General features: G+C 40.6%; 1 protein-coding gene across 4 annotated transcripts in view; it reads right to left on the reverse strand.

The window, feature by feature from the left end:
* SAMD12 (sterile alpha motif domain containing 12) overlaps positions 1-26,056 on the reverse strand; it is a 213,500-nt gene that overhangs the window by 102,273 nt on the left and 85,171 nt on the right. The window lies entirely within an intron of this gene.

Here is a 26,056-nt window from a genome sequence, read left to right on the forward strand (position 1 = left end):
TATCTTCTACACTGACACGTCTGAAAGTGTTATTTACACTGGCCTTTAAAACACAAAATAACCACCAAAGAATGTACTTTTTTGCTAATATAGATATAAAAAGATTAAATCAAGATGCTACCAAAATCCACATCTTACTTTGCCTCCTGCTGTATTTCCATGCCTATTTGGAGATCGGTTTGATACCAGTAGTGAGAACAGGAGAGAACAACTTTGGTTTATTTTGATTTGTACTGCAGAAGGAAGTCACAACATGTTACAGACTTTGCATTTGTCTCACAAAACCCAGATTTGCCAAGTGCAAATTGGTAGTGCTGTCAGAGAGGCTGAGGTATTCAAGTGTAAGCTTAAAAGGGAGTTTAAAGAGTTGTGGGTCACCTTTAAAAGATAAAAATCTTTGAATTTAGTCATATGTGCTTAAGAATTTATGAATGATGGAACTAGCCATCTGTAAGCCACGCTCTCTAGCCACATCACAAGTGGGAGCATTGGTAGTTTGCAATGCTTATTTATTAGGTTAAAGCAGGCTGCGCCTGTGGATTTTCCAGGCAACAGCAGCAGGAGTGCCCTACTCTCCCACTGATCACATCATGCAGCCTGTGAGCTTCCTATTATATGTCACAGCAGAAGCTCCCTCACAGATGTGAAATCTTCCTCCATCCAGATCACAGACAACTCAACTTAAAGCCTCCGGTTTCACTTTGGCTTCTAAGTAGCAAGCAGGCTGTATGTAACAAAATCTGCTGCTTTCAAAGTCACCTGCAACGTGCACAGACGCAGGCAAACCACAAGGTCCTTCTCTAGGAAGTTCTATGAAACACTCTTTTTCACTTGACCTTTTAACTCGTTCTGAAGCGACCACCCTTACTGAAGCTGCTGGTTACACAATGCAAACAATAGATTCCTCAGAGATGCAGTTTTACACCATTTCACAATGCTACCCATATTTTAAAGGATATCATCTCTTTTTAATACAGCGAACAAAAAGTTGCCATCACTGCAATGCCACAGCAGCTTCTATTTAAATAACTTCTATCATCTCCTTGTGCTTACAAGCACTATGAAATACCACCTAATTCTACATACAGACCATCCAGGCAAATAAGAGTTAAGTTTCCAGACTGGTATCGCCCAGCAAGCCCAGAGCAGACGTAGAGCCAAGATGTCCTGAATGGCCACTCTACACTGTAACCCCAAGCACATCCTTCCATAGTGCTACTTTTTTTTCAAAATGCACATTTTTCTTTCCAACTTGGCAGCTCAGCTTCTCTTTAAGACCTTTAATTATAGCTCAAATTATGTTCAATTTATTTTTCCATGGCTGTTTTTTTCCTGTCTAGGGCTCCACTGCTTTTTCCTCTCTCCAGAAACACCAAATTCTTTAATATCTCTTTTGTTGTTAGCAAGCAGGAAAGAAGGAGAACTTCTTGAGAACTGTCCCTCCCTTTTCCATAGAGGAAACAAAACAGATGTTGTGCTTTCTTCAGGGAAAAGGATCCTAACACACAGCAGGTGTGAGCGAAGACTGCTTTGCATGTGGAGAGGAAAAGAGCAGAGTTTAAGGACCTTGCTGGAAAAGCAGTACTGATGGCAGAAGCATTTGACTTTTAAGCAAGAAAGAGAAGTTCATCCACCTAAAGAAAAAAGAAGTATGGGGAAAGCAGTAGGGAAAATAACACACTGCTTTGTATTGGCAGGAGGAATAAGGGCTACTGCCAACTTTCCCAATATTAACCTTGCATTTCCCTTAAAGCAACAGCTCCACAAACCAGGGAGTGGCATGAACATATCTACCTTGTTTTTTTAAAAGGTTTAATGCTTCAGTCTGAAACCAAGAATAGCCTAAGGACTCAAATTCCCAAAACATCCAGAGCAAAATGTGGGTTCCTTTAAACCTTATTATTTCCGAAAGGGTCAACACTGGACTTCTTAATACTTTAGGTTGACATTATGTAACTTACACAACCTGAAAGATTTCTTAAGCCATTTACCGTGACCTCAAAAGATAATTCAAATAATCCCCAGCTTAATAAGAAACAACTACTTAAACATGATTTTGCCTTTTGAAACACCTCCATTGTGCATATGTGAATACACAGTTAAGAAATAGTCATGTTTATGTCAACAGCAGTAATCTTAGACAATTCAGAGTTGCTATAGAAGTATCTGCAGAAAACACAGGCGCTGCTGTAGATTACACAGAAACTGGCACAGTTGGTTCTAGCCATTGATTTGATACTGGCCTTGCTTAGGATGAAACAGTCACGCTCAGTCTGTATCACACAGGGAAAGAAAGGTCACAGCAGCTTCTTCCATTGCCATGAAGACTGGGCTACTAACATAAAGAAAAGAAAAATGGTTTCCTTTGGAGTTTTATTTTTTGTCCTCTTACAGATCAAAAAGTATCTCTTCCTGCATGAACTAAGTCATGTTTGCATAAATGTCAGATCACTTTTAAGGGCACTACAGGCAACCAGCTTTATCTGCACAGCTAGATTTAAAAAAAGGAGACATCAAATGAGCTGGTCCCAATGCTGCTTCCAACATCAAATTTAAGAATGAACAGGTGTTCTTAGGCATTATTTATAGTCAAATGCAGGCCCAGGTTCACTCCTAGAACCTCCAGACTTATGTCACCCTCCCTGGTATCTTTTTTTCTTTTATGTGGGAATATTGCCAGCAAACAAAGCCTTTTTCACTTGGAATGAACAGCTAAGGTATTCAGATACAATTTTAATTGTTTAGTTTATCTGTTTAATTTTGATGGATGCATTTTTGACAAGTTCTCAGTGAGAAAAGCTGGCTGTTTACAACAAGGAGCTACGGGTGCTGGAGGACAAGCAAGACCGCTGTATACTCATGTTTATAAATAGGCAACAGGCAAATGCTGCTCAAAATTGCTGAGAAGCGTTACTGTACTGTATTACGAAACATCATAGCTGTATAAATGCATGATATCACCACTGAGTGCAGCAGGAAATCAGTGGAGTGCAGCATCAGAGGTGCAGGAGGAGAAAACAAAGACAAAGCTACAGGAGTCTGCCTCCTCAGGAACAGCCAAACCCGTGTTCCCAGGAACTTTATGCCCTGGAACTGACACCACAGGATGTTAATCCATCAGATCGTATACTGATGCACCACACAGCACAGACTTCTGTTCTTTGTATTAACTGTGGCAAAGCTGCACAGGAACATCACAGGCAAGGGCATATGCACAAACTTTTTACTGCAGCTGACAGTGTCAGAGCATTGCAAACAAACTCCTCTTCCTCTGAGGACTGAGAAAACAAAAAAAGATAACTTTCTTTGTTTTGGGTTACTTTTAGCTGAGAAGCGAGGCTGGACGGGGTTTGGAAATGGAAACGTTGCCTGGAATAATTGCTAGCAATATTCTAAGAACCCAATTCAGTTTTTCATAGGAACACTATTCTAAAACAATGGAAAGTTAAAAACCTGATCATTTTCTTCTTGTGGCATTATGTTCCAACTTCAGATAACCATTGTGAACCCAGTGCTACCTTTCTGACCCAGCAGCAGAGGGAGAAGGTTACAGTCTGTGCATTGTGCCAGTACTGCTGCTCTGCAGTGTCCAGGACGGCAACAGCTTCATCTCCTTGTGTTAGTGGCAGGCCATGAAATCTCAAGAAAGCAAGCGACTTCAACAGATCCTACAGAGCTGTGCTTGGTAAGAACACAAAAAGGATCCCAAGTTCACCACTGTCTTTACCTTTCTACTCTCTTTGCAGTGGAATGAAACTTGTTCTGCTCCATGCATGGACCTCTGGATACACCGAGGAACCAGGATTGGTTTGTCTCCATTAGCCAAGTGTACTCCGTTATATTGTACTCTTGAGAAATAAACAGATTAATAAGTTTGCTCCATCAAACAATAAATATTTCGTGTGCACAAACAGATTTGATTCACAACAGACCAATGGTGCATGCTATCAATGTGTCAAGCTGCCTGCTGTAAATGCAATGTGCTCTCCAACTATAGGAAACCATAGGGATACAGCTGCTGAAGGGGGATGTGAAATTAAAGAGGGAATGAAACGTGTGATCTTATTTAATCACACCTGGTGCTTCAATTTTTCAGTAACAGCACCCTGCTAGACTGTGTCAAATCAGTTCTACAAAGGAAAAAATTATGGATGGAAAATGAATTAACTCTTTCATCCCTGCTGTTAATACATTACACCAGTCAGAAACATCTTTAGCAGTGGCTATTAAGAATCCTTTTTTCTCAGATGAAAGGTGCTCAGCACCTGGCTAAATGGAGCTCAGTGGATGATAAGTGCTTCTGTGCCAGCAGGTGAGTGTGTGCCCTCCTCACTGACAGAAGCACAAGTCTTGGTGTGTGTATAACCTAGTATTATACACAAAAAAATCTTCCCGGTCAGAATCACTGTGACGGACTGAAGTGCCACACTGGGATCAGTCATTTCTATTCGTTTCCTTAGGTGGGTGGCACATATGTGCAGAAAGACAGACAGAGGAAGCAATACAGCCGGGACAGCAGAATGCAAAAGGGCAGAAAGCAGCTCTTCTCTTGCCTTGGACACTCTGCTCAGCACAGATGTCCTGGAAGAAGAAAATTTATCCAAGCAATTACCTGGTTTCTGCTTTCTTTTGAGTTTTCATTTTAGAAGATTTTTTTGGTTTGTTTTAAGTTTTATTTTTGCAGCTTGGGTTTATATTAAACATCAAACATAATTTGATTCTGCAGGCATCATGTTGTGTGATCACTATGTCCCATTAGCTAGTCAGACACTGTTTCTCAAAGTGTGCCCTATGTACTAATAAATCACTTGTGGTAATAGACAGCAAGGTGCTCTACCTAATGTAAAAAATGGTAATTGTGGTCAAATGTTCCATTCTTCAGGGAAAAGGAAAAAAAAAAGATCCTTCTACATTATTTCACTCAGCAGCAGAAAATAAAAAGGCATGGTATAATCACCATAACATAACCATCTTTATATTATATTCATAGAGAAGAAAATCAAACATGAAAAATAACTAGCAGGCTCCCATTCTGGTCTCCTCATTGAATTAATGTCACCAGTACAGTACTGTCTGGATGAGCTGTGTGTTTGGAAAGCAGGTGATTTTTAGAGGGAAGATATTTCTTTATGCAAGTGTTACCTATTTAAGAAATTGGTATTTACTGGGACGATATTGTTTCAAGAGATGTCTAGATTTTTTACAGTATGGATTCAGCCAATTTACTGAAAAAACAAGGCATTAAAACAAATACCTCAGAATAATTGCAAGAACATTTTAGTCTCTTCATCATTACTCATATAACTCACACTCAAAGAGATTATCACACCAAGGTGCAAAGGCTAATTTTTTTTCTTTTTTAAAATAAATAAAAAGGCATTGTAAAAGATCTCCATAAACAGAAGATGCTAACACTGCAACATGAGGGATTAATTTAAACCACGGTTATTTAAAATGCTGAATATAATCACAGTTCAAATTAACAAACAGGAACCCTTGGTTTAAATCACTTTTGTTCTTGTTTTGCATTTTTAATGTGTGTTTTCCTTTGGTGGACAGAACCATAGATAGAACAGGACTTCAAAAACATCATCTAGTCTATTTCCACACTTGAGACAAAGGCAAATATTCTTCAAGGTGGCTCTCAGCTATTCCTCACACCTACAACCCTCCTGTACTTGTGTCTTTTTTCAACTTTGTCCTTGCGTCCTGGACCCAACTGTTTCAATATTTCCTCACTTGTCTTTTCCAAATCCCTGCTCACTCCTACAGCTCCCTTCCCAGCTTTCTCCAGTTTGTCTATATTATTTCATGATGTGAAGCCTGCTGTGGATCCCATCCCAGCAGAGCGACAGCGAGCCAACAGAAAAAAGTTAAATATATACTACAGCTTACACACAAGACTCCCACTTATGCTAAGTCTGGTCTCTTCCCCATTTTCTCCCCCAGTCATATCAGGCTGTTGACTCATATTCAGCTTGTGATATCCCAACACCACATGCTCTCTCACGGTGCTATTAACGACTTAGATATCCCTTGTCTAGACTGATATACTTGTTTTCCCTTCCTCACTACAGGCCTAACTTACATTTGCTGAATTTCCATCTCATCACTTTAACCATTTCTGCATTTTATAAAGATCACTTTGGACTCCAAATCTGCTCTCCACAATACTCAAAACCTATGGAGCTTATAGTCCCTTGCCCGTTGTGCTCTCCAGTCCATCCTCCAAGACACCAATGAAAATCATGAGGAGCATGTGATCTGGACCAGAATCTAACAGCACTGCACTTCAGGCTCCTTCCCCATATGCCAAGCAAATAATAATCATCTTTTAACACAGGACTTCAACTGGCACTTCGCCTGCCTCACAGTAATTTTACTTATATTATTTTTCCCTATTTACTTATAGGAAGGCTACATGCCTTTCCGCTACACTGCCCAGTGCCTTACTAAAGAGAAGACATACCTACTGCTTCTGTCTGCTAGACTTCTAATTCCATTCAAAAAGGAAATTAGAGAGATTTGATGCATTTTTTCTTAACAAATGCACACTGGCTGTTTTTCTATCAGCTTATTATCCCCTAGGTGTTTACAAATTGATTAATCATTTTCTGCAGCATTTCACCATGTATCAAAGTTAAGCTGACAGGCTCCTTCATTTTAAGTGTTTAAGTTTGCCCTTCCTCATCCTTCACATGTTGTTAAAGATAAAAGCTGAAGTTCAGGGATGGTCTTGTCTGACTCCCAGATACTCAGAGGTCAATTTCATTAGACCCCAATGACTTGACTGTATCCAAATTCCTTCCAAATATTTCACCTGCTTGTATTCTTTTCCCTCTATTTAACTGTTCAAAGCACCCCATCACAATTAATCTGTTCGAGAAAAGTGAATCCAAGGAAGGCTTAAGTGTTCATTCTTCTCTTTGTGACCAGCTCTCCCCTGCTCGTCCACAAAGGAACAGAACTTTAATTTCCTTCATCTTTCCCTTACTGCTATAGTCTTGAAAAACCTGAATTTTAAAACCTCTTCTAGTTGCAACTCACTAAACTAGGTGTTTGTGCTACTTATTAGATTTTTCCCTTAGCAATGCATTCTCCTGTTCCACTTAGTAATAATATTCCTGATTTTCAAATAATTGCAGAAGGACTGTCGAGTTTGGAATATCTACAAGGACGGAGATTCACACCTTTTCTGGGCCCATTCCATGGTTTGACCACCCTATTTTCCTCTCCCTGTATTTAGTTAGAATTTTCTGTATTACAACTAATGCCCATTGCCTCTTGTTCTGGCCCTGTGCACATGTGGGAATAATCTGATGCTGCTTTTTCTGCACCCTTCCAACTGGCAGTTGCAGACAGCAATAAAACCCTCCAAAACTTGTCTTCAGGCTGAACAAACCCAGCCCTCACTCTCTTTTCCTTCATCACGTGCTCCAGCCCCTGACTACCTTGCTGACCTATCCACTGACTCACTGTAGTTTGTCAACATCTTGCTTGTACTGAGTGCAAAACTGCACAGATTGCTCAAGATGGCAGTTCACTAGTGCCAAACGAAGGAAACGATCAGTCCCCTTGACCTGCTGGCTACACTGCTGCTTCTAGAGCCCAGAACTTCTTGAGGTCTCTGTCATCTCACTTCTCTGGTCTGTCCATACCTCTCTGAGTGATAGTGCTGCTCTCAAGCACATCAGAAGTATCATCTCACAGATTTGCTGAAGGTGCATCCTGAATTATGATCATGTTCCTTAGCAACGGTATTTGGACAGTGTTGTCCTCTGTTTCAACTCCTTAGGGAAGTCACCGGGTTCTCCATCCACTTCTTGTCTCCTTTTTCATTGCATAAATCAGCAAAGGACACTGTGGGAGACCATGTCAAAGGTGTTTATGTGAAGTCAATATATACAACATGTGCTGCCCCTCCCTTGTCCACGCAGCCAGTTCTCTCATCGCAGAGGGCAATTTTGCCTTCAGTAAATCCATGATGGCTCTTCCTGGACCTCTAGACCAGAAAGGATTACTTGCTCCCTTATTCCCTCCATACAGCTTCTTATCCCTTGGGCCCATCCCATCAAAACTTCCATCAACTATTTAAAAATACAAAACCTGCTTGTCCTAAGCTCGCAAGCATTAGACTACACATGTAATACTGAACTTGTCAGCTTGTTGACATAAATTTAAATAAAGCACACATCAATAAATATGGCATTTCTTTTTCAGATAACACAGTCTACACATATTTATATACACAATTAGCACTTTTATAGACTACCCTTGATTGATTTTTATTCCTTATATTCTCATTATATTTGGCCATGAATAATGATAGAGTTTTTTATCTGGGCATCATGTTAAGTTCTAGTTAGAAATTAGATCTTAGTGTGTAAAAGTGAAATGCAATAAAAATACTGAAGAACAGTATTTTCCAAATAAGCTACATAATCAAAGTAAAAATAAGCTTACCATTATACTTCCTAAATAATCAGTCTCATTAAGCAAGGAAGCATAACATGGTGAACTGAATGTCAGTTCCAGCTGCTATATTTCTCAAGATTGCAGAAATGGTAGATCTTATACCCTACTGCACAGATTTTGTTTATAGATTAAAAAAGAAAAACAAGTTTTTCTGCCTTTTTTTTCTCCCGAGTGGTTTCTTACTTTTGAATGAACTAGACACTGAATTGAAATAGCTGAACAAACATGAAAAAGATATTATCTCTGCACCTGCAGAAGTAAAAAAACAGTTTAACTCTTCAACAACAGGTGTTCAACCAGTGAATTTCACCACTTCTGTTGTCTGACTTCCTCTGCATTTCAGCAACAAATACTCACTGCTATACATTGAAAAATATGAATTGAAATAATTACAAGATCTAAGTTTATTCTGCTGTCTGAAGTTCAAATAAATCCAATGTACTTTTCTTTAAAAAGGTAAATATGTAGCACAGTTTTAATTTAAAATCACATTAAATATTTCATGCCCACTTTGCACTGAATCATTTACAACTGTTGGAAATACTGCGGTATGTTAACACAATATTTAGTTCTTTGATTTTCTTGAAGAGGAAGGAAGAAAAACATGACAGAGACCTTGCTGTGAAAAAAGATGCAGAAGCACTTGCTGCTTCATCCCCCATAGAATCCAACTGTTTGCTGGGGGGAAGAAAGAAGAATGGGGTAGATGTGAATACAATCAGCTTTTGATATTCAGAGCTGTGTTACAATAACTTTAGAGCAAATATGTCGCTGGCTTCAAAATGCTTTTATTTCATCCTTTTGCAATTGTAACACAGGTTTTAAAATTTCAAGCTATTCAAGCTGTAACATGTACAAAATCTTGCTTCACTACTGCCAATGTGGTTCAACCCGGCCTCTTTGTGTTGAGTTTGACATTTTTGCTATCTCAGAGTTCTGAGCCAAAAAGCTGAAGATGTGAAACAATGTCTTTAAAGCTCACAAGATCAGTTTGTACTTGTAACAGTTTATTTGTCTCTATCTTCCCTTAATTTTACATGAAAATACTTCCTCATTTTTACACAAGTTGGACAATAAAAAAATAGTTCTAAATAGGAACTAAAAAAATTGTTGTATGGGTCTTAGGATCCTAAAACCCATACAGCTGGGCATGGATGAATTTTATTTTCTGTTTGGCACATCTATCAAGCACCTAGATCTGATGTGCGGATAAACCAAGGGAGCTTTAGGCAATAAACATGTCAGATCCATCTGTTCTTCAGGACATCAGGAAGAAAAGGAATTGCTTCCTGCAGTGTTCTGTACTATTGAGACCACTCAGGAGAGGTTTCCCTCTGCCGCTGACAGCAATGCAGCTCTAATAGCCTAAGACAGTAAGTTTCCAACCTTGTTCCCTGTCTTACACTTGTGCAATTTGTGTACTCTTGGCTTCCTCTCCCTTCAATCCACGGTCTGAGAATTGGTAGCTGGGATCAGGATGTAACTATATTGGAAAGGTTTTGGCAAAGTGAGGAAACAAAGCACAGAAAGCAAGAAAGAAGCCCATCCACCTAATCCAGGATCCTGGCTCCATCAGTGGCTCTCAGCAGCTGCAGGCACCCCACCCTGCATCTCAAACCTGGTGTGCACTCATTTTACCCTCCCTCCACTTTCTTCGAGCTACCGCATCCCTTCTCATACTGTTCCCTCACTGCACCCAAAAACTCCCACTGTGAATATCCCAGTCAGGGCAGCCTTCATACCCCTCAAAACACAAGTCAGTGGTCTACACAACTGAAGGCAACATTGAACAGGCACCAGCTGCTCCTGTATTTGTCCAGCTGCCCAAAGTGCAGCTGCAGCCAACGTTGAACTACAAGGCTAGCAGCTACCACAGAGCCACCCACTGCATGGCTCCAAATACGGACCACTCCAACTGGAACAGAACAAGCACAGAAACAGATGACAGGGTTGAGGTGTTCATGACAGAAATCATCTTCCAGCTGTGCTTTAACAAAAACCATGTTTGAGCCACCTGCAGCCACATTCGAGGAGTTTGGCAGCCATTCAGGGGACGTGCTAGTTTCTCACAAGGAGGCAGAATTAGAGTAAACCTTCTTTTTACAGGATATATCCTAGCCACTGATACTGGGCTGGCTACAGATCTTCAACTCAAGTAACACCCATTTATTTCTCGCTTTCGACTGGCAGGAGAAAAGAAGTCCCCAGACTAAAAGAACCCAGGAGACCCAGATAATAAGCACAAAGTTCAGCTGCTTTCTGGAGTGAGCAGCACTCGGTTTTAGCCACATGCAGACAGGAAACAAGAACAGAAAAGCTCCTCTGTACTGATCATATATCCATATTATTCAACACACCTGAAAAGCAAATATCCAAGAAGACAGAACTCAGTGGAAAAGATAATGCTTTGCTCAGCTCTGGCAGACTGGCCTCTATCCTCAGAGTTCTTTAACTTTATCTCAATTCCCCCCTAAATGTTTAAAGCTAAGATTGACCTGTCAGTGTGGAATCCAGGCTGTAACAGTTCTACTGAGAATGACTTAACTCTGGTCAAAACCTCGCTGACTTAGCTCTGAAGCAAGATGGCCAAACATCTTGTCCTCTGATATGCAGGCCTCCACATGGAGGTCACACAAGAGAGTTGGGTATAAATGTTATGAGAGGGGATGTAAAGGGACCACGGAGATGGAGGATGTCCTGTTCAGAAACTGCAGCCTCTGTCATGCGGTACCAGATGGAGTAGATCCACAGATCACAGGTGTGCGTGTCTGGATATGGCACTTGGACAGGCAGGCGAATGTGTTAAAATCAGCTTTGCCCTTCAGTTTACCATGCAGCATGTATGTAAACATAAAGACAGCAAGGTGGTTCACAGAACAAGTGGGGGCTCTGGTGAAGCCCTGCAGAAAAAGGGGATGGAGATAAGGGTCAAATCATAGAAGTCTCACGATGCATGAGATAGGACAAAGCTGGGTCAGACCCACGCTACTGCATTCCTGTAAAGCACCAGAGGTGAAGGATTAAGCATTATCACCCACTACAGTTCAATGAAGTCATGCATATTATCAGTTATTTAAAAAGGCTGGCAAAAATGGGAAGGAACAAAACAAGCAATCAGAGCTGAAGGTCTGATTACTGAAACCCAGAAATATCCTTTTGGAAAGCTGTCCTTATTTGCTGCAAATTAGTTTCAGCAGCCAATTTGAAGCTATCACACCAGCATGCTGTTATATGTAAGTTAATAAGCACTTACTATTGATGATTTCTGCAGTGGCTGTTTAATTTTTAATCATATCCTTAATTTACTGTTTACGTTTTTATCCAATTAGAGTGTGTGCATGTGTGTGCATCTATGTGATGGAAAGAACATGGAAAACTATGTTTATTCAGAAGTACAATGCCTTGCTTTCTAAATGAGGAGATATGTGTGTCTCCTGCTTGAAATTTTTTCACACAGCTCTCTTATTCTTCAAGAGAACGCCATCGCAGGCTGCACCATTCTGCTGTTAGAAATGGGCACCACTGACCTGTCTCTGCAATGCTGTACTTGGAGTTTGGAATTGAATGCCATTAAAATATCCATTGCTAAGAAACGGGCAGTTTTACTGGCACTTTCATGAACAGAAATCCCAGCATCCCTTTTCATCTGAAGATCAGACATTTAGGTAACGCCCTGGGACAACCTCATCCTCCTCATTCCCATTTCAACCTTTCATTAGATTCCTATAGTCATAAAAACTGGATGCACTGAAGGGATGGAAGACGGATCATTTATTTTTAAGCACTGACAATTTTTCATGGCGATCAACAATAAAGTTCTCAATTACAGGGAGATAGGAAATAAACCAAATAAGGGTACAGCTTCAAAGAGAGATGGGTGATGATGGAAGGATAGAGATTAGAAGATCTCAAGAGTCCAAGAGGTGAGCTAATCACAAATAAAATAATATTGCATTCCTATTACTACTTGATGTGCTGGTTGGTGCAATGCCATTGATTAAAGAAAAATTCAAAAAAGGAAAGCTAGAAATGCACTCAGCAGAGACATAATGTGGTTGATTTGGATCCTGGCAGAGCTCTCAGGAGGTGATCTGACACCCAGCGCAACTCTCTGTGCCTGTGCCCTCCACATTCAGACCACCTCCGGTAACAGGCTCAGCTGTGAAGCAAACTAGGACAGGCAGTAACAGGACTGCTCACTCCTCAGACAGAGTCTGCTCTTGCTCCCAGCAGGCAGAGACTGAAGGGAAAAGGCAGGGCTCTTTGCTTCCCCCGCTTTGTATCTTCAGGGAGAGATGATAGCAGGTACCTGAAGAGCTCACAGCAGAGATTTAAGTGGAGGTGCTAGACCGGGGCTTGCTGTCTTCTCCTGCTGTGTCATGGCTCAGCACCTGGATACTCATATCCCACTGCAGCTGTATTCCCTGCTTCCTTCAGAGCTATGCTGAAAAACCCAGACTGACATCCACTTTATTTTGCTCTCAGGAAAAAAAAAAAAAAGATGCAATTCTATCCTTCTGCAGACGTAACACCTCCAGTTTAACTTCTTTTTCTCTACAGCACAAGAGGGTAAAGATATTAAAACAGTATCGCCATAGAAAAAATCCAAATCTAAAAGTTCTCATAAAAGGAAGAAACTGAAGGTCTATGGCCACAAATGCTTTAACAGTGGCAGAACAGGTTGGATTCATGTGCTGAGGTAAAAGACTAACAAATACAAAGGAGTAAGCTGCTGTTACAGCACACGTTACAGGTTACAGCGTCCTTTTTTTCAGAAGCCTGGTGCACTCCGTAGCCAAAGCATTGGGCAGTTAGGGGCACCTTCACCCAGGAACTGTTCCTAAAAATACACACTCCAGGGAACGTTTCTGCTGAGGACATCCAGCCCTGCACTCCAGGAACTGGACTCCTGTGTTCAAAACAAAAGCTGTCTACATCAGCCAGGCAACTCAAAAAAGCAGCTTCAATTCGTGTTTTCTTCTTTGCCCCCAGGAGCAGGAACTTGCACCAAGGCAGGAGGAGATTGCAATAAAAGGGAGACAGGAAGGTCTCCAGTAGGCTCCAAGTCCTAAAGATAGCAATGAAACTAGCAGGAAGGGAAGGAGGAAACCACCCTCCCACATAAGAGGAAACCCCAAAATAAAACCTTTTGGCAGATGGTAAAAGGCTTTAGCATTCAATAAAACAAACGAGGAGCATGAGAATGCAAGAGAGCTTTAAAGGGAAAACAAAGCCCAAACAAAAGACATATGAAGAAGATTGTTTATTTCAGTCACTCTTCTGTGTTATTCTTTTGAGCAATTTTTGGACAGGTTTTACCAGCTTTTCTATCTAAATGAAATGATGCAGTTAATGGTTTTCAAGACTTACACCATCATTGTTTGTACTAAGTGACTAAACAAAAGGGAAGACGTTTTCAGGAAGTTTTCTCAATTATAAAGCAAAAGTTCAGTTCTTAATGAGCATTTCATCTGGGGCTGTCAGCCTGGTCCTAGCCTTCCTCTGTAAGACTGAACCCAGCTCCACAGAGGCAACAAAAGCTTCAATCATAAATTAATAATAATAATGATGCTTTAATACTTGTATCAGGCTCAGCCACATCCAGCTGAAAGGAAGAGCTCAGAGGACTAGGAGCTGTGTAACTGCAGTTATTAAAGCACTCATGTTTGAGAAAAATTGCCAAAGCACAGATAAGTTATAACCCTATCCCAAGACAATATATAAAATAAGCCCTTGTCTACTCCAGACCAAAGGACCATTTAAATTTCAAGTAAGAAAACAACCCCAAAACCTCTTAACCTAGAACTTGTAATGCATTAATTTTAGCCTTTTTGGTTGGTGCTTTAATTCTGCTACCAGAAAGCAGTGCTTAGCTCAGTTCAAAAATATTAATAGAAAGTAATAGAATATGAAAGACGATGTTATCAATTGTAGCAAAAAAGTTAATATAAGGGCGCAGCATAACCAAATTTTGCTAACAGGTACAGATAGAGACAATAAAATTAATATGCTAATTAAGGCACTGGAAGACTGGTGGCAAATTAAAAGTGGGTAACATCACTTGTTATATGCTTCATGCTGAGAAGTAGAAAATGGGAAAAGCTACTGCCTACCTTTCCTCTATTTCATTTTAGCTATCCCAGATTAGATGGGGAGTCCTCCAGCTGACAGAGGCAGGAACCTCCAGAGGGCAATGCATTGCACCTGTCATGGGCATCTACTTTAGAAAGACACTGATTATTTCTGGAGGTGGCTGTCTTTCTTCATTGATAATTTGAGCCATGCTAGCAATGATTTCAACCAGATATCTAACTTTTGGCTGGCTACCGTAAGTTGCAACAAAGACACTTCAAACTGCTTGAGCTAAACGACAGTCTACTTGTTTTTATCTTTGATTATACCATCTTAGTAAGGAATAAAGTAAAGAACATGAATAAAAAGAGTAAGATAGAAGCAAGTTTTGTGGGTTTCATTATGAAATTAGGATCTCAAATAACATAGGCAGAGCACATCACCCAAAGCGTTTTTGAGACCAAGTGAAAAATAGGCTTTATATAGTTAAGTAAAAGGTTCTATAGAGAATAAAATACCAAAATTGTATTTTTTGATACAGTAAAACTGGCAAAGGATCATATTTTTCAATTTTAGAAAGACCTATGTTGGGTTAGAGAACAGAACACTTACGTTTCTCTATTTCTGGTTTTAATTAAGTTACTAAAAGGGTTCATGGATTTGATCCAAAGGTCAGGAAAGTCATTGGTATCCTTCACTGATTTGAATGGTCTTTATAGTTTCATACTGTAGAGGAAAAATGGTGTTGATCCTGTTCTCACTTTAACTAGTTTCACATTTTGCTGAAATCAATGAAGCATTACTCCTTCATTTGCCCTCACAGAACCAAGAGCAAAGTTGAAGTGTCAGATTTTCAAAGGGAAATAATTGGGATAAAACCAACCAGTAGCTGGTGGTAGAGTATCTACTCTTGCTATTCGTTCATGGTGCTAGAATTGATACAGAATGCGTGCATTAAGAGCACAGATCGTTTTAAGTCAGCTGAAGACTTAAGTATAAAAATAATAGAATTATAGAATAGTTAGGGTTGGAAGGGACATTAAAGATCATCTAGTCCCATCCCCCGCTGCCGTGGGCAGGGACATTCCACTAGATCAGGCTGCTCAAGACCCCATCCAACCTGGCCTTGAACACCTCCAGGGATGGGGCAGCCACAACTTCCATGGGCGACCTGTTCCAGTGCCTCACCACTCTTATCGTGAATAAATCCCATCTTATAACTAGTCTAAATCGGCCCCTCTACAGTTTATCCCCGTTGCCACTATTCCTACCACTACAACCCTTTGCAAAAAGTCCCTCCCCAGCTTTCCTGCAGCCGCCTTCAGGTACTGGAAATCAGTAGAAGATCTATTCTTATACCAGAATTATCACATAATCAGCTAAACCAGGTAGAAGTACAGTAAAAATCCCACAGTGTCATTCCCATTACTTGAACGAATCAAAAAGATCTCGAGAGTAGCAGTAATAGTATAATAAAGGAAACCATGAGATGCTGACAAAGCAATGGCCACACATTTTAGTGCTTATCACAGCAGTTGACATTTAAGAAGGGAGAAAGAAAATTTATCAGCAAACAATTCCAGCAAGCAAATACCAGTAAACAATAATAATTCACTTGGCAAGAGCTTATTAGGATTAGAAGAAAATAAAACCCTATTTTCATGATGACAGATGAAAAAACCTCTTCACCTAAAGGAAATGTTTCTAGAAAAAGACAAAAAAAAAGCTCATAGATGTCTCATTCTATGAAGATACATCCCAGCAAAAACATTCATTACCCTTGATGGGCTGTAAAGGCTGGCTGCTTCTCCAGGTTTAAGTAGAGGTGTACAAAAGTCAACAATATCAGTGGCTGGTGTCACAGTCAACAGCTGTAAAAGAATGGATGGCAGCTGCACTGCTGGACACATTAAAGACATTCTTGAATCTAGAGAAAGACGCATTCAGAAATGACACAGGTGGCAACTGATTCGTCAGAGAAGCTCTAGAGGTAGCACTATCCTTCCCTTCCTCTTTCCTGCCCCTTTCATCAGAAATATAGTTTGTTTGCTTCAAATTCTTTAAAATTTGGACCAAGAATTATAACTTCTGTGGTACCGTGGAAGTGATCAGTGTAGGGAATTTTGAAAGGCCCATCTGCATCTCTAATTGCCTGACACTTTTAAAAACCAATCCATTGTCTAAGATGATGCTGACTGTTCCTTACGACATGCAAGATTCTTTAAATAAGGCTGGACCATTTTGGCAATCACAAGGCACAGCTGAACAGTGTTTCACATAGCTATGCTCTCTGGAACATGCTGAAGAAATTCCTCACCATACAACTGTAGACTAATCAGCCATTTAAACACTCAGGCTAAAGAAAAATCCACAAAAGAAAACTAGCAGGAGACATTAATCTCTTGGCCCAGTTTTAACAACAATCCTGAGTTACTGAGGAGTTCTTAAAGGAATGGGAGACAAAAAGAAAAGGAGCAAGAAAGAAGGCTTTCCTCTTTATTTCTCAAGAAAACTGGAATAATGTAATACCTTAAAGAAAACTGGAAATGTGATTACCATTCCCTCTCTATCTCTACCTCTGACATATGCAGAAGAGGAAAGAAAACAAAAACCATACAGCTTAAGACAACTTTAGAGAGTAAACTTTAACAACAGAAACTTTGCATTACTGCTCCCTGCTCATCTTTGTGCTGTGCAAGGCCTTTTTTTCTTTCAGGTCTTTTTCTCAACACAGGTTCACAAAAGGCAGGTCTTGCCAAATTAACCTGATCACCTTCTATGAAAAGGTGACCCACCTACTGGATGAGGGAAAGGCTGTGGATGTGGTCTTCCTGGACTTCAGTAAAGCCTTTGACACAGTTTCTCACAGCATTCTGCTTGAGAAACTGTCAGCCTCTGGCCTGGACAGGCGCACACTCTCCTGGGTGGAAAACTGGTTGGATGGCCGGGCCCAGAGAGTGGTGGGAAATGGTGTGAAATCCAGCTGGAGGCCAGTGACAAGTGGGGTTCCCCAGGGCTCAGTGCTGGGTCCAGCCCTGTTCAATGTCTTCATCAATGGCCTGGATGAAGGCATCGAGTGCACCCTTAGCAAGTTTGTGGACGACACTAAGCTGGGTGGAAGTGTTGATCTGCTGGAGGATAGGGAGGCTCTGCAAAGGGATCTGGACAGGCTGGACCACTGGGCAGAGTCCAATGGCATGAGGTTTAACAAGGCCAAATGCCGGGTCCTGCACTTGGGGCACAACAACCCTGTGCAGTGCTACAGACTAGGAGAAGTCTGTCTAGAAAGCTGCCTGGAGGAGAGGGACCTGGGGGTGTTGGTTGACAGCGACTGAACATGAGCCAGCAGTGGCCCAGGTGGCCAAGAAGGCCAATGGCATCTTGGCTTGTATCAGAAACGGCGTGACCAGCAGGTCCAGGGAGGTTATTCTCCCTCTGTACTCGGCACTGGTGAGACCGCTCCTCGAATCCTGTGTTCAGTTCTGGGCCCCTCACCACAAGAAGGATGTTGAGGCTCTGGAGCGAGTCCAGAGAAGAGCAACAAAGCTGGTGAAGGGGCTAGAGGAGTGGCTGAGAGAGCTGGGGTTGTTTAGCCTGGAGAAGAGGAGGCTGAGGGGAGACCTCATTGCTCTCTACAACTACCTGAAAGGAGGTTGTAGAGAGGAGGGTGATGGCCTCTTCTCCCAAGTGACAGGGGACAGGACAAGAGGGAATGGCCTCAAGCTCTGCCAGGGGAGGTTTAGGCTGGACATTAGGAAAAAATTTTTCACGGAAAGGGTCATTGGGCACTGGCAGAGGCTGCCCAGGGAGGTGGTTGAGTCACCTTCCCTGGAGGTGTTTAAGGGGTGGGTGGACGAGGTACTAAGGGGCATGGTTTAGTGTTTGATAGGAATGGTTGGACTTGATGATCCGGTGGGTCTCTTCCAACCTGGTTATTCTATGATTCTCAAAATCTAGCTCCTGAAAGCCCTACACAACTGCTCTCTCAACACAAAAAAACCCAATAACAGAACTTCAGAGTCTCCCAGGTGACATTATTGACAGTAAACCTCCCAACTGGTATCAGTAAAGAATGAAACAATCTGGCAATTGTTACAAGGAACAGGTGCTGGAGTTGCTTCCACTCCATCTCACATCATCAAATGCCAGCTGATGGTGTCCCAGATGAACTGGCTGAGAAGATCTGAATCCTCAGATCCTTAGTGGAGAGGACTCAAAACTCTAAGACTGCACTTGAGGTTGAAGGGGAACCTTGACATGTCTTTTTGTTCACCTACAAAAGTCTAACTTGCTTATGCCTACAGTTCCTGGGGATGAAAGCTCCGGCTCTCTAGTCTAGTTGAAGGACTATGCCAAGTCAGAGTCCTGACATTTTATACCAGGCTGTCTGGATATAAAATTCTTTGTGCGTTCCTGAATCTGGTTATTTTCTAATCAGGTTGTCTTCAGGTTTAAGTCACTGTAGAAGCCAAATATATGTAAAACAACTACTTTTCCAACAATGCAGAAAAGCTTAACTGAGAATAAGCTCTAGGACGGGGATAAAACCTCAGTGTGCCTGATGAGCTTCAGAACTGTGTGGTCTTGCCATGTACATATTGCTTAAATCTCTGACACAGAAAAACAGCCCAAGACTGATTCAATGCCCTTACAGGCGATACCTTTGGAAAAAGACTGGAATTCTTACAGAGCTACTCACAGCATATTTTCTCAATGTATGTTTTCTTTGCACAGGTAACTTTTAATAAGTCAGGTGACTAGGAGGTATTTTTACTGATAAAAACTTCGAAGGTGACACTATAAATAACCGTATGTATTTAAATGTTAGGATCACACAATACAGCTGTAGCTGAACTGAAAACAGAAAAATACATCTTCAAAAAAACAATAGTTCCCTGACATTTCTATTCGCATTCATGTTGCAAATTAAGGCTGCTGCATTTATGCTGTCATCTGCTGGAATTCACACTTAAATAGAAAAATTACAGGTACTTTATTAGTACTTAGTCTGCATAGAGTAAAAGCAGGTATTTTTTGAAAACTGCTCAGAATTTATCTGGAATTCAGAACTCCTTAATGTCAAGGACCACAAGATCATTGTTAATACACTTCTATTTATTATTTTATAGAGAATCAATTTCAATTAAAATCCATTCAAACAGTGACTGGAAAAATTCTATAATATTGATCTTAAGGGGGAACTAGCATAGTTAAAATTATTAATCATACTTGAGCACATCATAAAACACCGGGCTACTACCTGTGCTTTATGATCATGTCAAATAAAGAGTTTTTAAAAAGCACCCTTTCCTTTGTGGTAGATGCCAGGGATCTGCATAGTGCTTAGTAATAAAGAAACAGTTCATAACACTTCTGACTGCCTAAGTAAATGAGGGTGATCTATCATATGAAGCATAAAAGCCATTAAGAGTAAACTTTCATTTGAATAGAATGACATTCAGTTTTAAAATTACAGTACAGAAGGGCTTTTAAAGAATGTGAATTAAAAAAAGAGAAGCTTTTATATAAAACAGGTTCTTTTTAAACAACTTAGAAAAGCAACTTTACAAAGGCATAAAAAGGAGAGGGTTTTTCTCGCACCTCCCTTGAATCTTGCCAGTAATTATAAATCTTTATTGCACAGGCCATAAATGCTAGTAACGACAGGAAGAAAAATGCTTTTGAACTATTTGGCAACATTCACCTTAGGGATTCAAAACAGCAAAACTTTATTTTACATTTTCAAAAAGGCTTTAAGTGACTTTCATGTTTGTTAAAAGTGCCAGTTTGGTGAAACACTTTGCAAACAGAATGCAGGTGTCAGCAACACCACTTTCATAAAATCAGAAAGATGGTGTTACCAAAACTCATCAGAGTGAATAGGGCAATTCATTCAGCTCTCCGACAAACTTTTTCAGCACAGGAGTTTACATCTAAGACAGGGAGTGGGAATTGATCTCACCTAAGTTTAGCCATCTACCATGTAGACAAATACATCTGGCAGCCATCCTGAGCTTCTGCAATAATCAATAGAGAGCAACAGGCACAATTAATCTAATGTGTCTGAAGTGTGACTGGTGTATCTGAAATCTTGAGGATGTGTAGCTACTACTGCACACACATGAAGGTACGCCAAGTTAGGCTTTGGCTCCTTCAGCACTACTGAGGCTGCCAGTGATTATATTCTAGTTTGTTAAAACACTTGTTGTGAACAACTTGTTCTATGACAGAATGAGACAGATACTCAATGGATACTAAAAGTAATGCAGCAATTCTGGATGCTGCGGAGCCCAAGAGAACGGGACCACAGAGAGGGGCCAGGGTACTGGTCTCTGCCTAACCAGCATCTGCTACCATCAGAGGCAAAGTACTGGGACAGGGGGATACTGGATCCGACCGAGAATGGCATTTCTTATCTAATTATTTCCAATGCTATTAGATTGACCATAACAGTGTTAGCTGATGAAGACAGTTGGGTTTTGACCCAGAAGACCAGCAGTGAAAATTCCTACATACTTTCTAAGAGGACGGTAGTATAGTTAGGGCTCAGACTTCCTCAATTCTTTTATAAAACAGGTATCATAACTCTAATTTTATTCTATGTCTTATTTCTGGAAAAATCTCATTAGAAATGATAAATACATTAGATTGTAAATGGCACCATCTTACAACATGTAGACATGATTTATTTAAACTCTGTGTGAAAGGCTGTACCTATTCCTGGCATCTCTCTTACCAGCCTGTTCTTTTTGGCTGGGTGAAAACAAGTGATTTCTACTGGCACTGATCACAAACAGCTGTTGTTAAATCACAGCCTCTGACTGCTCAAAACTTTCCCATTTAGTTGAAAGTCTCTCATGACTGGCCGCAGCACAAACAGAAATTTTATTTTTTTTCTTAAATCTTGAACAAAATTGTTATTTCTTTTTCCAATTTACACATGAGTGGGGAAATACATACATCCCTGTGTGTGTGTACATATATGTATGTAACACAAATAAATCAAATATGTAAGACAATTTTGGGTATGCTCAGAAGGACTAAACTTTCCAGACAAATTTTCCACTAGACTGACTTCTGAGATACTTGAAAAGCAGGCAAGAAAAAAGGTCAATGTTAATAGAATAATAAGAAAACCAGACACCTACAATCATGTCCTTGCAATCATACAAAACAGCTATTACTACATTCCCAGAAGACTAAGTTGCAATTCTGTTATAGAAACACATAAAAATGCAAGCACATCATAACATTATACAGCTAAAATCTTGCTGTAGAAGTTCATCAATACAAATAGCAGAGTCGCATATGTGTTTCCTTATCCATACTCCAAACTAATATAGTAGGCATATTGAAGGACAATTCTGTGCTAAACACATCCGGAGTGCATTACAATGTATTGTCCAGTGTATTGGAACTTATTTTCCCTGTCAGTTCAATCACTCAGTTATTTGATATGAATATGTATTAGCATTACAGCAATAGCTAAAAGTAACTAACAGAACCATAGTAATTCAATGGTCTACTGGGGACCATTGATTGCACTGCAAAGTATATACTTCAGGTTAGAAACCAGCCACATGAAATTCAAATAGCTGATGTCATAGATGGAATCTGATATTTATTGTCACTGATGCATGTATTTTAAACATTTTATCTGCGCTCAGATACACACACAATACTCTGCTTCAACTACAACAAATGAAAACTATAGACAATCCCTCAGTGCATACTTGTAAACTGAAAAAATTGATTTTCAGAAATCTTAGCAGTGTCTAAAGTCCGAAAAGACTCTTAGGAATAGCCATGGCTTCTGACTCCAGAGTCTATGTCCTCTCTAAGTGCTGAAGTTGTCCTTGAATGGGAGCAGGAAAAATGCAACAAAGATCACTCTTTTGTACTCTAAGGGATGGTAGCAAAGGCACTTTATTACCGTCTTGGAAGAGCAGTGTTCAGTACAAGTGCTATCATTGCTACAGTGGCACAGGAGAAAAAGGAAATACCATGGATAGGAGCAAAAGGGATATGGACATATAGTTAAAATAAACTGATATTGAGAAGAAGGTTAAGATTTCTTTATCTGTAATCAGGCGATTTAGCGTGTTGAGTCCTAGAACACAGTTTTGATGCTAGGATGTGGGATAACTACTACTTTTGGGCAATTTCTGACAAAATTTCCATGCTATACTTTGTGTTCAACTCACAAGGTCCCTCAGAGATCTTGGAGCATGACAGGAGCACAGAACAAATGAAATCAGCTGGGAACTAAGTCTGCTGAGGCTCTTCTGAAATATTGAGTGGTTTTTCTCTGTGCCTTGAATAGATGCCATGTATGCAGCACATGCAAGAAACATTTGCATAGTAATTTGTGCTATTAGAAGAAAGGGCCTTTGTGACTAGCTGGGAGGTCAAGAAAACAATGAGGCCAAGAGAATGAAAACAAAAGAAATGGGTGCCCGGTAAGAGGACAGTCAACATCTGAAATGCTGCATGCCTCTGAACACCACCACAGGGATTTGAACCGAGATTCCTCAAGTGTTACACACTGCCCCCTCCAGCTGCCTGGGAAGGTGAACACTCTGCCTACCTGGAGTGCTCACAGAGGCAATATCTGCTGTTTTCTACAAACAAGAAAAAAGAGTATTTCTGGCAGAAGGAACTCGCTATTCCTTGGGTGCCAAAACCTTGAGCCCAGAATGTACCCAGGAAAGAAAACAGTACATCCTGGAGGTGTGATAGGATGACCCTCTATCACAAACCTGACCTCTTTACAGGGATGAAAAAGAAATGTGCTCATCTCAAGCCACACTTCTTCAAGGGATATGAAGGACAGTAGGCAACAAAAGTTCAGATCCACAGAAAGCATAGAGCCTACACAGCAAGGGGACGGCAATGTACAATTGCCTTCTCTTAACTCCAAATAACCTTCCAGTTTGGCGCTTTGTGAGGTTCCATGCCCTCAAATTTTCTGCCTGCTCCAGTCCTGTTTTAGCCAAGTGCGTAACTCCCAGTCATTCATGCTATGTCCTGGAGCCACCACAGTAGGGAAGGTCCACCTTCAACAATCATAAAGAACAAGCAGGTAAGGTGAACAGGAACCAGCATCATGTTTCTGACAACCTGGAAAAGTTCGGTGCCAAACAGCTCAAATTTTGAACAAGTCTGTCTTTACTTTATTATTAGGAGGCTGATAATGCTGTAAAAATTCTTGTAACGTGTTTCAGCTACTAGGGGGTTTCACAGTCCTGGTCTGAAAAAATAATTTCAATGGATATCAACAGCTGTGATGATTTTCAGTAAAGCATAAAGCCTATTCTAACACATTTTGCTAGCAGGAGAAATTTTTTTTGAAGAAAATTTGACACATTCTGTGGCCTAGGAGTCTATTCAAGTAGCACTTTGCCCTGTATAAAACTCACAGAGGAGCTCAGGAGGGGGCCCAATGTCATCTTAAATGCAGGTATAATTTAATCTAAATACACTTCTTAAGATTAGCCTTATTAGCAGATTGCTGTCTACGGATACTCTGCTCAGACTCACACATGGCACTGTTGTAGCAGTTTGAGGACAGTCTCTTCTATGCTAGTCAAAAGCAGAACTTACATTGAAAAATTCAAAATAACTTCTCTGTGTAGTTATGTAAGATTTTATAAAAAATGATCTTTCAATTTAGGCTTACAGTGCTAACAATACAATAATGGTGTTTCCAACAGTGTGTAGCTCTGCCCAAGAGACATTCGATGATATTTTCTCAAATTAGTTCTTCAACATCACTAAGTCTGGGAATAAAGCACAGATCAGTAGCCAAGCTTGTGCCCTTCTTTCCTAATGAAGGTTAGCATAGTATTTCTGCTGATAATAGCCTCAATCAGGCAGTTCTTGGTCCAAAGAAAAGTCTTCCTAGAATTCAAGACAAGCCTTCAATTACACAATCACGTACTATTCTGGCTCCAAGATCCCCAGAACAGACTGGATGGTGTGTCCTGAATGAAGAAGAATGAAACAGTTTTAAGACGTTTTCAGAAACAGCAGTAGAAAAGAATGCTAGTTCTCCAGTGATTTTTTTAAGTGAGGTTAACTTTCTCTGCAGACAACAGAACACAAAAACACTTAAAATATCTTATAAGTATTACATAAAGCTTTTTTAAGACTTTCCCTGTCCACTCCAGCTTCAACTGGGGTACAAACTAAAGTCAGTGGAAGTCTTTTTGCTTACATCAACGAACTCTGAATTAGGACCTTATTGCTTGCAAGCCAGCTTGTGTGCTACATTAATTCAGAAAGGGGTTTTAAGAGCTTCTTTTAACTATCTCCTGAGCAGTGCAGTCAGAGACAGAGGGCCATTTCCCCTCTCTTTTTGGGGGACATTTTGGAGGACAGCAAAGCACAGCGTAGCCTCCATTTTGCAAGTGGAATTTCCAAATGGTAGAAACTGGTGGTGATATGGGGAGAGGAGGTAGGGGGACTAACAGTCCATGATATTTAAGTTTTAACCCATGCAGATGGCTTACTTTTCAGAGAAAAAGCGTTGTCCAAATGTTCTCCAAAACACCAAAAAAGCACTTACAGAAAGCTATTCCAGCAACAACCTGGATTAGGAACACATAAACTATAATAAGAATACAAGTGGATACACTTTGATGAAACTGGGCAAGAGGATAGACCTGGATTTGGAGAACAACTGAGATACATACAGCTTTACAGACTGCATTGTAGTTGAGAAATTGTATCTTAATCTCAGTACTTACAAACAAGCACTTTCAACAGACATATGCTCCAGCTTGGTATAAATGAGGCAATAAGGGATAGAAATACTGCTGTCATCCTATCACTCACTGTCCGCCCGCTCTGCGATTATACAAAGAACAGAGCTCTGCTGCACCAGGGAATGTTTAATGGACTGCTGTGCTGCCCCATCACTTCAGCTCTGTAAGAAGGCTGGAGTGGAGCTGAAATGCAGTGCAATGGCCAGAGGGACTGTGGGGGAAGTCAGCAGGAGCTGCAAACACCAGCTTTTTGTAACTTTGTGCTGGCTTTCATAGAGCATATGATGTCATGCCTTTACATGATTAGACTGAATAACAATGTTCTCTCTATGTAGCAGAGAGCAACTATGCACCTGTACATCTATCACTATCCTGTCCTTCGTGGTCCAGCATGTGCTTATTCATCCTCTTACCGAAGTCCAAAATTGTATCCTGAACAGCACTGGCAAGAAATACATCTCAAAGGATGCTGTGCTAAATTCCTTGAAATGGTAATTGCCGTTGTCCGACTGATCATGTCCGACTGATCACGACTCATACACCAGTTGATACGTGCAGAGCAGAACCAGAGAGAAAGAGTAAAAGAGAAGGTTGGAACCATATAGTTCGATGCAGGTTTAGGGAGAAATCTATCTGGATTGTAGTGATCAGCTGATGCAAAGTTACAGCTAGTGGGTGTCATCGTCCCATATCAATAATATCCCAACTTCCATAAGTAGGTCTAAAACAGTGATGGTCGGTGA

This window comes from Phaenicophaeus curvirostris, chromosome 3 (genome assembly GCF_032191515.1).
Source record: "Phaenicophaeus curvirostris isolate KB17595 chromosome 3, BPBGC_Pcur_1.0, whole genome shotgun sequence".
Lineage (NCBI taxonomy): Eukaryota > Metazoa > Chordata > Aves > Cuculiformes > Cuculidae > Phaenicophaeus > Phaenicophaeus curvirostris.